This window comes from Armigeres subalbatus, chromosome 2 (assembly GCF_024139115.2).
Source record: "Armigeres subalbatus isolate Guangzhou_Male chromosome 2, GZ_Asu_2, whole genome shotgun sequence".
Lineage (NCBI taxonomy): Eukaryota > Metazoa > Arthropoda > Insecta > Diptera > Culicidae > Armigeres > Armigeres subalbatus.
In genome coordinates, this window is record NC_085140.1 from 138126356 (window position 1) to 138141708 (window position 15353).

The window sequence follows — 15353 nt, forward strand, 5'->3', positions numbered from 1 at the left end:
GATGTGGAATAATGTTAATTTTCTAAACATACAATTTCAAGAGAATATTCTTTAAAATTCTTTAATTTTTTTATAACGAGTTTCCCCTGGATTTTGCACTGATTCGGATGTTTTAATTGAATTTTCACGTGGAATTCTTCCAAATTTCTTTTTAAAGAATATCCTTTTGGGATTCCAAACTTACTGTGAAATACTTGAAGAAACACCCAGAGAATTTTCTGAAGGAACTTCTGGTAAAATTTCTAGATCAACTTCCGGATAAATTCCTGATGGAGCTTCTTATAATTTATACTAATATTACTAATATTTTCTAATATTTCTTCTGGATGGAGCTTCTAATTACTTCTGGAAGACTCCTGAAGAAATTTCCCAAGGAATTCCTGTTGGAACATCCAAAGGATTTACTGAAGGAACTTCCGGAGGAATTCTTGGAGGAACTTAAGAAGTCATTTCTATAGAAACTTCAGGATGAATTCCGGAGGTTTTTTCTGGAGGAATACCTGAAGGATATTCCTGATGAATTTCTGAAGGATATTTCTGAGGAATTACTGAAGCAATTTTCGGTGGAAGTCCTGAAGCAACTTATGGAGAAATTCTTGGAGGTAGTTCTGGATGAATTCTAGGAGGAGCTTCTTGAGGTATTGCTGCAGAAATTTCCGAAAGAAATCTTGGAGGAAATTCCAGATAAATTTCATAGTATACTTCTGGAGGCATTCTTGGAGACTCATTCGGCAACTTTCTTAAAGGATCTTCCAGAGGAGGAACTTACGGAGTGATCCCTGAAGGAGCTTCCGCCGAAATCCCGGGAAAACTTTCGGAAAAAATCCTGGAAGAACTACTGGAGGAATTCGTGAAGGAACTACCGAAGGAGTTCTGGAGGATCCAAATGAATTCCTGGATGATTTTTCGGAAAAATCCTTGAAACTTCCGGACCATTGTCTTGAAGGGATTACAGAAAAAATACCAGTACGATTTTTTGAAGAAATTCATAGAGGAATTCGCAGAGAAAATACTGGAATAATGTCCAAAGATATTTCTAGAAGAATAATCAAAAGAATTCAAGGAAGAATTTAACGAAAGCACAGAGAACAGACATGGAGGCCCATACATTTTTTTTTCAAAATGACCAGTACAAAGTTTTACACAACCTCACGATCAAAGATGAACGTCTGTTCTCTGTGACAAAGTGTGTAGCTAGTTTCCTCTGAATTTCTTTTAGGGGATTTTCCCGTAGAAAATTACCATGCAAATTATGAGAAACATCCATTTAACACCAGCACAATTTCAATTTCCTATCGACATTCGTAAAAATTTTCTATGAAAATCATTGGAGACGATTTTCTTGTGGAAATTAAAGCCCTCTGTACACCTCCCGTGAACATGAACATGAACAAGAGGTGAGAAAGAGCGATAATTTCACAGTGAACATCGTCGTGGACAATCGAGTCTAGTTGGAAGTGTTGAATTATTGCCCACGAATGCAGGCAGCAAGTAAGTGTGCAGTAGTAAACGAAGAAAATAAAAATGAAACATATTGTCGCATTATTTGAGTGGGTAATCTACGGAACGATGTTGATCAAGTTGTTTAATTTTAATCATCTTTTCGTTTAAATATTCTGGAATTTGTTATGAAAAGCCAGTAGGTACATATACTTAATGATTTCTGAATGGCAAATTTTCAACTGTGCTACCAAATGTATATATTTTGCACCGTTCAAAGCTGAATTAACAAGTTCCGGTGATCAATTGACCTGAATCCAAATATTATCTTTCGACTGGTTCGCATCAAAGGAGTTCTGGCAAAACTACCCACGAAGGATGTAATTCACATGATTCATTCTGTTCCACACATTAATACAATAATGTTCAATTATGCAATTATAGTTAAGAAAATACGAATTTACGAAAAGAGAAGTAATTTCTTCTAATTTTCTATCTAGTGACTTCTATCCCATTTGAACGATTGATTTTGACATGTAGTAACAAGTTTAATTTGATGAGGAGTTATTTAATTTTTTTTTTGCTTTTGCTAGATATAATTTTTGACTTTCTCTTTTGGCTTACATTTGTTTAATACTTTTCTTCATCTCATTTTTTTTTTAAATTTATTATTCATTTGTTAATTAATGTTTGAATATTTGACCAGTTCGCCCATAAAAAATCCCAATTTTTGCTCAAGTTTTCGTGTATAAAATTCAATTGATCACGTATCGTATATCCGTACCGTATTTATTTTGTGTTTACTATTGAAAGTCTTAATATGTATTCAATAATTTTTGCTGTGCTAAGATTTTGTTGATAGTCATTTTCCAAATTATGTAAATTACTCACATAAACTGTTTCAAATAAACAACTTTATTGAATAAACTCATATAGGCATACCTAATCCCAAACATTCTGAATGATAATTATTATTAATATCTGTACCTCGTGGATGGTCATAACGCAAAGAGCATACAAGCATGTGTGTACCAAAAAAACAAGGGCAGACAGACAGGCAGGATGAAAACGACAGAGAGGCAATCTACACATCTTGTTAGATTCTTCATTCTCTCTGTATTGCTGAGGTGGATATATGGCGTATATGGTGTATATATCTGAGAGGAGAGAAGCTTTCTCTGGTAAATCAGGTAAAAAAAATCCACGGAGCTCGTTCACGTTCGAATGGCAAAAGCATTCTGAAAATCTGTTCACCGTGAACGACAGAGACGATGCACAAGCATATCGGAAGCATATCAAATGATTCAGTAGTAGCAAAGCAGAAAAAGTATGCCAAGCATTTATAACTAATATAGTTAAGACTTTGAATAAACAAAAGAATTAATAAACAAATAAATGACTTCAAATGAATGGGTTGATAAATTAAAAAATGAACAATCGATTAAATTACAAAATTATTGATTTGAAGAACTAATAAATGGATAATTTTTTAGATTAATAAATTCAGAAATGAATGAATTTATAAATTATTGAATAAAAAAATAAATAAATAAATATAATAAAATAATCAAAAATAAAATAGTAAAATGATAAAAAATATTTCATAATAAGTTTATAAAGGTATTTTAATAAATTATTAAATTACCAAATTGATAAATAAACAAATTTATAAATCAATGAAATAATAAATTAATAAATTGATGAATGAAAGAAATTGATTAATTAATCAATTAATAATTAATAAACTACTAAACTGCCGCTGCAAGCATAACTGTCCAATATTTACATGATTTGCTATCTATATGGAAAAGTTATGCTTTTATGAACAGTAAATTAATAAATTAAAAAGAAATTAATAAACTAATCACTTAAAAATCCAATATATCAACAAAAAAAAAATAAATCAATAAATTTATTCTGAAACCTAGTAAATCAGTGACTCAATAAATAAGCGAATGAACAAATTATAATTAATGAACAATAATGACGTTATTATAAAAAATACACAAAAAAAAATTATAATTTTTCCTTCATTGCACACTAGGTAATCCGCTTTCAAAAGAGAAAAAAATAATAACATTCTTTACGGACAACTTACAGAAGAGATTAAGGTCTTATTCAAAAAGGAATTTTCCAAAGAATTTAAGAATCAAGGACGTGGAACACCTATGTATGTAGTTATGAGGCTCGTTTTGCCCCAATATCCCATACATCACGAGTTTACGTATTTTTTGTCATTTTATCTTTAGGACATTGCTCTAAAATTGTGTTTATCTCTTCACTGTGGATCGACAGAAGGGCACTACATATATTTTGCTGGAAAAAGTTAAAAATTTCAGGGATTTTGGTGTTTAATAAGCGTCAAAATGCATTTTATTTTAATTTTCCGGCCGCGTCAATTTGAAATCGTCGTAAAGCAAATTGTCGCCAGCAAACATGGCCATAAGATCTGTCAGATCAACTACGAACAAAATTGTTTGATTTCAATAATCAGATTATTTCCAGAAGTTAAGTACTTTTTTTTTGCATTTTTTATGATTTTGCTTTGCATTAACACAGATTTAAATTAAAGATATTGGCGACGATTTTAAAGGTGCATAAAAAGTGATAGACGCGATTTGTTACCAGCGAAACTGAAAATACTATTAATTTAAATGATATTTGCCAATAATATAATGAAAATAACAAATAATCATATATTTCATTGAATGTATTGACCTATAATTCAACTTTGGGGTTATACAAGTCTAAAAGCTCATTAAATATATATATATATATATTTTTTACAAAATAGGATAACTTTTTTCACGGACGATAGAGGAGAATGAGAGCTTATTCAAAAGAAAATTTTCAAAGAAATTCAGTGAGTGATTTTTCATAGACGCGGGATACTACTGTATGTAGTTATTGAGCTCGTTTTACTCCAATGTCCCATAAATCATTTTTTTTTCATATTTTTCGTCCTTTTATCTTTAAAATATTGTACTAAAATTGTGTTTTCCTTTTCATTGTGGATCCTCAAAAAGCACTATACATATTTTGTTGGCAAAAGTTAAAAAATTGAAGTGTTTTTGGGGTAAAATAATCATCAATGCGTATTTTTGTGAATTTATTTTTAATATAAAATAAGCTTCTGAGCTTGTTGACCTCAAAAACCCCTCGAATCAATTTTTTCAATGCAATATACAATATTATTTTTTATTTTCATAGAATAATTGACAAATTATCATTAAAATAATATTACTCCATTAACTCACAATTATTGAGCTATATAATTGCATAGAGGAATTTGGGCGAAAAGGCATGAAAAAAGAATATTTCCGATCTCATCCTATCTATTGTCACATCGACTCTCAAATAATATGATAACTCTTGTCTAGTTGTGCGATCGGGTATGGTTTGGAAATGTTCGGCATCGGCTCTATCGAGAAAGATTTAAAAATCGTGTTTTATCCAATAAATCACAAAACAAAACATTTGCGAAATGATTTACTTCATTAGTTATTGTTTCACAAACATTTATCAATGTCCGTACAACATTTTTGGACAATAATATCAACAATTATCTGTAAATATTTTTTATTTTTACAGAATACATGAAAAATTCACATGAAATGCACTTTGATGCTTATTTGACCCCTAAATCCCTTAAATTTCTAACTATTACCATATTTAGTACACCTCTATGGATCCACAGTGAAGAGTAGAACACAATTTTAGAGAAATTTCCTAAAGATAAAATATAGAAAAAATATGAAAACTCGTGATATATGGAGCATTGGGGCAAAACGGGTTGGAGAATTAATATAATTTAATAAAAATAAAACACCAATAAAAAAACAAATCTTCCAGTCGTATTTCTTTTGTATATAAATTAACTAGGGGGAATGACGGCTTTGGCAGGTTTTGTTCTATTATTGGTAGGGGTTTTTATGACTGACCAGGCTCAAATTTGGCCTAAGCATTCTTTGCATATCAAAGAATATTGTGGCCAAATTTCATAAAATTTGGTCGACAAAAACCCCCCTGCCAACAATAGAACAAAACCTGCCAAAGCCGTCTTTCCCCCTATTACATCAAATATAAATTATAAAATAAAAAAAATTATGAATAAATACAATGCCTTGTCAGCAAAGGCGGAGTATTCTCGATTATCGTTGCGGTCTAAAAGATTTTTTTCGGGTTTTCGGCAATCTCGACTCACTGGCCATAGCGTATCTTTGAACTTGCAACATAAGACACATATCCATGCAATAGACGGGTACAGAATAGAAACATCAAATAATAACTGTGGAAATGTTAATGGAATATTGAGAAAAGAAGCAGGCCAAGATTCAATGGTAATATATAAGCATATGCGGTATTTCGAAAAATTTCGTTTCAGGTGGTTCGAAACGAAATTCCGCGGAATTTCGCGGAATTTGAGCATGACGAAATCTGATTTCTTGATTTCGTTTCGTTTCGCAAAATTACAAAAATTTCGCTAGAAAAAACTAGCTTCTAACGAAATTTAACGGAATTCCGCGGAATTTCGAAACAAATTTAAACTTAACTTTATATTATCAAAAATTTTGGCTGCGCCGCTTAACAAAATCGTAAAGTTGTTTTCAAAACTTTATGTTATACAATGTTTTCAAAATAACTTCGTTTACAATAAATATTTTGTCGCTTACCAAGGGGTTTCACACGAATTACCTTCTCAACTAACCAACGATTCTTTTCCCGTAGCACTCACGGAGATGCAGAGCATTCCTCGGTTTATAACAATGAGTGTTAAACTATTTTTTATCTCCTAATCCTAAATTGACTATAAGCACGTGACCAGTATCATTATTGGTCATGAATTGGAAAATCCGAAGCAAGTATACAATAAAAATAACTTTTTGGTATCCCAAAAATATTATTTAATTGGTGAGCTGTGCATTTTTGCTGTTTCTCGGCCAATCATGATTAGCAACTACGAAGTGTACAGTTAATTAAGCTAATAAGCTCTTCTTTGACTATTTGCACAATATGTAAGGAACATTCCAGATTTGTGGGCATTTCTAGATCTTCGCATGTAATTTGCAAAAAAACAGAACGGGTTGAAAGATCATCAAAATTCCTAAAAGTTCTTTATTTAAGATTGCTTTCAGCTCATACTGACCATAACAGCTGTTCACATATGCCAACGACACGCAGACAATAGCTCAGTGTGTCGAGCTGATTGTATATAAGACTATGGGTCTGTGAAATTCAATCGGAAATACATATCTTCGTGCATTTTAGAAAGGTGCACAGGATTTTTCTAGTGAGCAAATGTATGCTATATATACATTATATGTAGACGAAGAATAAGAAGGAATGCATTTTGACTGATACGCTCTTTTCAAATGTTGGTCTAGTGAAATCAATTCTCTATCTGCGTATACGCCTGACAGATGTGGATACATAATTGAGTATCCCACTAAATAAAAATAAATCTAAGCATTAATTTTCTAATTTTGAATAAGTCAGTACTTAGTCCACGCTGACAAGACAATATGAAGTATGCTTCAGCATAATTACATAATTCTTAAGTGAACTAAGGTTTTAAACGAAATTTGAATCCGTATATGGAAAATCCCACAATTTCTTTATTCTTAAATAATTACTGATATAAAATTGTTAAGATTCGGGAGCACACGCTCCACGATGAATTCCTTTGAAAGCGGCACAAATGCCAATTGTATATACGGCGAGAATGTGGCGATTTATCACAGATTGCCTTTTCTGTTATTGATACTGGGCATATAGCCATAGCAGCTAGCCCTCAACATTAGGATCTACAAATGTCAGATCCGAAGCAGAAGAAAGAAGAAGTTATTGATACTCTTTTGGTCGCAAAATAGTTATTCGACTTCGAAAAAGTGAAATCAGAATTGCAAATACGTACATAATGCAAAACCAATTTAATAAAAATTCCGCGGAAAACAAATTAAGATTTCGTTTCGTTTCGAAAAATTTCGAATTAAATGAACTTTGATTTCGTATCGTTTCGAAGTCTCGAAAGAAATCTTTATTTCGTTTCGTTTCGATCCGAATCAACATATACATTTGAAATTTCGTTTCGTTTCGTTTTGTTAGGAAAAAGTGTGTTATCGCATACCCTTAGTAATATAGAGCCATTGAAGAGGAAGAAGAAGAAGAAGAAAAAGAATGAATGAATTTTTTTATGAATGAAGTAATCTATCTATGAAAATATAAATTTTTCGATTGAATATACGAATGATTGAAGCATTAAAATAAAAAATATTTAAAAAGAAAAAATAATATTACCAAATAATAAAAAAGAAACACAATTCATTTATGAGAAACTACTGAATTAGTTTCCTTCCGACCGAACGAGTGTTAAAATGAGCGACAGCGACACACAAAGCAGGAACCCACCGAAACCGATTCAATGAGAACAGTAAACACTCTCGGTCGGTGTGAACTCCCAATCCAAATCAATCTATTCTCCTTGTATTTTTGAATTCACCACAGCTCCACGTTCATGTTCACCGTCGCGTTTACACTTGCGATGAGTTCACCGAAGATACGATTTCACGATGATTTCACAGGCATGACCGTGGAATGCTCATAAATCTGATATTATTGATGTTTTTCATGTTTTTATGCATCTCACTACTAAATGCAGCATCTGCCTTTCATTTGAACATGATTCCCTCGCGATTTGAGTATGTATCAAGAAGTTATTATCGAAAAACAGTTTATCCACGTTCACGTTCACGGGAGGTGTAAAATGCGCTTAAAAGGGGGTTTATTGTGGAAGTAGTGGAAATCAAGATGAATTTTCCGTTTAAATTTTGGAGGATTTCTTTTATATCTTTTTTACGGAAATTATTAAAAATAAATTTTGTACTGAATTTCCGATTTCAATTCTCTTGCTCATAATTTTCGACGGAAATTCTCCTTATTTTACACGAAAAATTCTTTGAAATTTCCATAGAAAATTCTTTCAAAAATTCACGGAAAATTCGGAGAGTTTCCCGTCGGATATTTAGAGGAAAGTCACATGGAAATACCGGAAGTATCAAATGAATTCAAAAGGAGTTTAGAAAAAGTTCAGGTTCTAGCTCAACGGTTGAATAGATTAAATCAAGTCATAGAAGAGCTCAATTTATTTTTGCCGTAAATTAGATCGGTCATTGCGTTCCGATGTAATAATCGAAATACCTTTTTACATACACGCCATCGGGATTTTTTTAACCAGCGCTCAACTCAAAGTTAAGTGCGTATGTGGTCTAAAATGCGTTGGATTTATCAGCCAGCTAGTGTGAATGTATTTTTATGTTTGAGATTCTAAGCCCGAGACAAATATTATATTTATTTTATTTTGTATAATTTACATATAGAAGTCGCAGAACTTATAAGTAAGAAATACAATTATATTTTCTCACGCTGGCTTATTGATTGTTTTCAAGTATCTTCAAATAAGTAGATAGGTCTTCAAATATTTGGAAAAGTCTTCAAAATGTCTTCACGAAATAAATGTCTTCACAGAGATTCGAATGTCTTCAAATTGAAGACATGTCTTCAAATCTGGCATCTCTGATCAGGCCTGCCCAACCCTTTCAAGCCACGGACCAATTTTCAGAATCGACACCTACTGGCGGGTCAGAAAATATTCGGTACTTGCATATTTTTACATGGTTTACAAAGTAATCAATTTTCAAACTTGCACTTTTCCAGGATGGATAAAAAACAAAACCCGCTTTTATTGTGTTCAAAAGTTAATGTTTATTTTCGCTTTTACAAAGCAGTTCCTTTGGTTAAAAAAATTGTCGGGTTTTCAGTTTTCAATTAAAAACACATACTGAATTTACATTTTTTTTTTTTTTTTAATTTTTATTATTCGACAGCACATTTTTCTTTCGCGTCCGTTTGCAATATCGTTCGTCACAAAACTTGAATACTTTTTCTCTCACACCGGTTGAGGTGCGCCAGCAGATCATTTACTCCGCTCTCCGCTCAATTGCTCTCTCGGCAGATTTCAACGACTCGTAGCATAGAGAATGTTCCAGAACTAAATGAGAAACATGGAATTGTTGGCTACTCAGCAATACCTGACGCTTATAGATTTCGTAATCTGTTACCGAAATTCGTTTTTATGGCTTTCATTCTTGAAAAGAGCTATTCACACAGATACATATATGCTTCCGAAGACCGGAAATATCTTATGACCAATATGGACTAGTTGCTGCAATACCAAAAAGAAGGCACTTCAGAGGATTAAAATTAATATTTTGAAAATGATTCTGAAGTTGCCTCCGTGTTATAGTACCAATGAACTTCATAGAATTTCTAATATTGAGACATTGCAACAAATCTTCTATATAATAAAAATTAGTTGAGATTTTCTTCCTGACTATTTAACTCGCGTACGGGTTGATCGATTTGCAAGATTTTTTCCCTAATCGATTCGGTTTGGAATCTGCAAAGTTTGTATATATTAAAAGTTGGTGAATTTACCAGGGAAATGTAAAAAATAATAAGAATACAATTTTGGGTCAGCTGTTGAGGAAAACAAAACAAACGCACGGAAATTGATCTAGAGTGCGGTGCAGCAAATAGTACATTGTGACATTTGCAACACCCGGGCAAAGCTGGGTTTCTTTCGCTAGTTTCCAATAAAATAACAAAAATCGTTGCAATCTTCTATTGCAACGATTAGCACCTTGCACCTTTAGTTTAAATTAGGTTAAGTTGAGTTTAAGTCTAGTCTGAGAGATGAATGGGCTAAGAAATGGTGAGTTGACAGCGGAAGGGGCGCCAAACATAGCTCTGGTCCTCACAAGTTCCAATACTCACGCTTCCACGGGTCTTCCGATGACAATTGACCGTCAGCTAAGGGTTGCGTACTTAGCTGGTAGTGTAGCCTGGGCACTGTTGTCCTTCTGACATCAACTAGAGTGAGAGGGTGCGTCATGTGAGGTCTGCCTAGGATGTGGTGGGGTTCGACAGTGGGCTCTGTTGAACTTCTATAAAAAACTGACCGTGTGCCGCTCAAAGCGCACTAGCCAAATTTGACCCGACTGATCGCACATCTGTTCACCAAGGAGGTGCGGCTCCAACAGCGTCTATTCTGACATCCAGCGGCTGAGTATTAAATGCTATTCCCCCTATACCTAAGATGGCAGCCCCATCCCGGTGGATAGGGAACCATGGGCCAACAACCTACTGTTCCCGAAACATCAATTTGTTCGAGAATCCGATAATGAAAGAATATGGACTGATTTTACGGCGACGATTCTTAGCGCGAAACAACGGACACGAATAGGAACATGGAACGTTTTAACCCTAGCCTAGCAGGGAGCGCAGCAGGAAGCTTGAGATCCTGAGACTGAGTGAAGTCCGTTGGTCAAACTTTGTAGAACACAGAACGCCGTCGGGACAAGTTCTGCTATACTCTGGTTTACGAGGTGAACACGCTCCCCGGCATCGCGGAGTTGGCTTCCTATTAAGCGCTCAGGCACACTCTGTGCTTATGAAGTGGGAATCTATAAGTGAAAGGATAATCGTTGCCAGATTTAGAACACGGGTCCGAAACCTTACTATAATCCAATGTTATGCGCCAACCGATGCTGCCGATCTGCAAGACAAAGAGAACTTCTACTGTCAACTCAGTTCCGTCGTAGATAGAATCCCGAAGGGTGATATCAAGATCTGTTTGGGCGACTTCAATGCGAAGATCAGATCCGACAACTCGAACCATGAGCGCATTATGGGACGCCATTATCTCGGAGAAATGAGCGAAAACGGAGAGCTGTTCGCAGAATTTTGTGGTATTAACGACATGGTGATCGAGGGATCGCTCTTCCCTCATCGACCGGTTCACAAGGTCACATGGGTCTCCCGTGACGGCTTTACAGAAAATCAAATCGACCACATCTGCATCAGCCGAAAATGGAAACGGAGCCTTCTTGATGTACGGAATAAACGTAGTGCCGATATCGCGTCTGATCATCACCTCCTCGTCGGCGAAATACGCCTGCGCATTGCGCGAATTCGCCGACTGGAAGATGCCACGGTGAAACGGTCCTTCGTTGATGAACTGGAGATGCGTGCTGCAGATATTTCGGAAGGTGGCAGTGTGGAAGATCAATGGACCGCCATCAAGAATGCCTTCATCGCCACCAGCGAGAACAATCTGGGCGAACTGCGCATTCAAGGAAAACAATGGATCACCGATGATACCTGGAGGAAGATAGAGGAGCGAAGAGAAGCCAAAGTCGCGATAGAGCGATCAAAACCCAGAGGAGTCAAAGTCTTAGCCCGTCAACGATACTCGGCTCTTGAGAAGGAAGTAAAACGCTCATGTCGACGGGACAAGCGAGCGTGGGCGGACTCTCTGGCCGACGAAGGAGAGAGAGCCGCCGCAACCATCCAAAAGCCATCCAAAGCATGAAATCGAATAAAACCCCCGGGGTCGATCGCATATCAGTCGAAATGCTCAAAGCTGACCCCATGACATCCGCTCAACTACTGTATCGTTTATTTCGTAATATTTGGGATACTGCAACTTTCCCGGTCGACTGGATGCAAGGTATCTTAGTGAAGGTGCCCAAAAAGGGTTACCTGACTGTATGCGATAACTGGCGAGGCATTATGTTGCTGTGTACCGTTCTCAAAGTTCTATGCAAAATTATCCTAGCCCGGATTCAGGAGAAGATCGATGCGACTCTCCGGCGGAAGCAGGCCGGATTCCGTTCCGGAAGATCCTGTGTGGACCATATTGTCACGCTCCGCATCATTCTGGAGCAGGTCAACGAATTCCAAGAGTCCCTTTACTTGGTATTCATTGACTACGAAAAAGCTTTCGACCGTCTCAATCACGAGAATATGTGGGGCCCCCTGAGACGCAAGGGGGTTCCTGAGAAAATCATCGGCCTCATCGAAGCACAGTACGAAGCCTTTTCGTGTAGAGTGCTGCACAATGGGGTCCTGTCCGACCCTATCTGGGTCGTAGCTGGTATGAGGCAAGGATTCTGTCACCGTTACTGTTCCTCATCGACGAGATTCTGGTAGATGCGATTGACCGTGAACCAAACCGCGGGCTGTTATGGCAGCCTATAACCGATAACCAGCACCTAAACGACTTCGAATTGGGTGATGACGTTGCACTTCTCGCGCAACAGCGCTCTGATATACAGAGTAAGCTCAGCGACCTTGCCGAGCGTCCCTCTTCGGCAGATTTAGTCATCAACGTCAACAAAACCAAATCGTTGGATGTAAACACGATGACTCCTTCCAGTATCACAGTAGCCGGGCAACCAGTGGAGAATGTTGAAAGCTTCCAATATCTTGGTAGCCAAATGGCGTCAGACAACGGTACCAAGATCGACATAGGATCGGATCAAAAAAGCAAGGGCTGCCTTTGCGAGTTTAAGAAATATCTGGAAAAACAGGCAGATAAGTGAACGGACCAAAATACGAATTTTCAACTCTAACGTGAATACTACGCTAGCGAAGCATGGTGTGTATCAGTGGAGAACACTCAACGGCTGCAGGTGTTCATTAACAGATGCCTGCGGTATATATTTCGGGCCTGGTGGCCTCACAACTGGATCTCAAACAACGAGCTCCATCGTCGTTGTCACCAGAGGCCGATAGCAACAGAAATTCGGGATCGGAAGTGGGGCTGGGTCGGCCACACTCTACGTAGGGGCGGAAACGAAATCTGTAAACAAGCATTAGACTGGAACCCAGCGGGACATCGCAGCAGAGGCGGACCCAGAGGCTCATGGCTGCGAAGTCGACCGAAATCTAACCTGGCAACAGGTTAACCGATTCAATACGGATGGGTCATATATGACCCAAGACGAAAATCAGCTGCCAAAAATCAGTTTCAAGAGATAGGGCCTTGCTTTCTTCAGCAAAAATGTTCAAAATTAACTGCTTCATCCAGGAAAAATATTGCACAGGTCAGGTTACGGCCACTACGACGATATAGAGCATCCAAACTATCCTTGAGTTGTAATTTTTATGTTCCCAGGAATCAACACCATACTCTACCATACTCTTGTTGAATAATTGAAATACTTAATGATAAAATGCTGCGCCTACCCAGCGGTATAACAGATCTTTTTCAATATCAACGATACTCCAAATCGTCCATGAATTCAGATCTTAATATGAACGATCAACATGAAGATCTTCGATGTCTCAACTGTCTCAACGATGTCAAATGGATTAACAAAAATATCTTGAATGTCCCCACTATTTTTATAAGTTGAAATAGCTCCACGGGACTTCAAAACACCATTACAGACACACTACAAAATTCGTTCAATATCTACGAAACTCCAAACTGTCATTGAGTACAGATCCTAATATTCAAAAAGATCAACATGAAAATCTTCGATGTCTCAACTATTTTTATGAGTTGGAAGTTGGAATAGCTCATTTATGGTATCGTAGATATTCTGGGAATGTTATGATTTGTATACACTGCACTGGTGTAATGATGTCCCGTGGGGCTTCACCAACTAACACACAAGCTCGGAAACGTATGAATCACTTTGTTGGTATTGTAGACCTCCAATATCTGAACTCAAGAATGATTTGGAGTAGCGCAGAAAGAATGTTGTGATTTGTGTATACTGGTGTAATGATGTCCCGCGGGGTTGTTCCAACTATCACACAAGCTCAGGACCCTATGAATCACTCTGTTGGTGTTGTAGACCTCCAATATCTGAACTCAAGAATGGTTTGGAGTACCGTAGCTATACTGGGAATGTTGATTTTTTTAAATACTGATGTAGTTGTGTCCCATGGGGTTTCTACAACTAACACACAAGCTCAGGACCCTATCAATCACTCGGTTGGTCTTGAAGACCAAGAGTGATTGATTCAAGGTCTGAACTCAAGAATAGTTTGGAGTACCGTTAATGTTCTGGTAACACTGCGATTTGATAAAAATAGTTTAATTATGTCTCAAGTACCATTTCAAACTTCATATTAGGATTGAGGCCCCGTAAAACGCTTCGTCGTTTATGTAGATCATCAAGTTCTGTACTCAAGAAGGGTTTGGAAGCCCTAAAAGATCTCAAAAAAAATATTTTCCCACATATTTCTACTTTTTTATGGTTTGCATCCGTTCTTCAAGCAGTATGTCCAAAATTTATGTTGAAATACGACAAAAAAAAAATCCGTTTTGAATCGGTTAAAGCGATAGCCGGGCAACGCTCAAGATGGAGATCTTTCAAATCGGCCCTTTGCGCCACCGGAGGTGTATAGGATCCGTAAGTAAAGTAAGTGAGAGATGAATGCATGCATAATCTTATCTTATTTTATATACATAAAAATGAATTTCTGTCTGTCTGAACCTTAAAGACTCCGAAACTACTGAACCGATCGGCTTTAAAATTTGTATGCAGAGGTTTTTGGGGCCGGAGAAAGTTCTCAAGATGATTCGAGATCCCTCCCAACGTTGGAAAAGGGGGCTCCCATACAAATAAAACATCAATTTCTTCATAACTAGAGAATTAATCAGAGAATAAATCAATTTTAGACGAAACGAAGTTCGTCGCGTCTGCTAGTTAGCAAATAAAATTAGTTAAAAAAGAACGATGAAATTCAGCTGGAGAACTACATCAGGGCTGGTAGCGAGTCACTTTTTAGTGACTTGGTCACTATTTTGAGCCAAGTCACTAAAAAGTCACTATTTGCATTCAAAAGTCACTAAAGTCACTATTTTTCGGAAAATGGTCACTAAAGTCACTATTTTCGCACCGCCATTTGTAAAAAAAAAGTTCAAAATAAAAATCATTTGTACCTATCATTATCATCAACCAAATCAAATGTAAATCTGTTAGCAAAATATACAAATTTGAGAAATTACATCAAGTGTATTGTGGAAATCGCCAGGTTACTTACAATTCATGTGAACT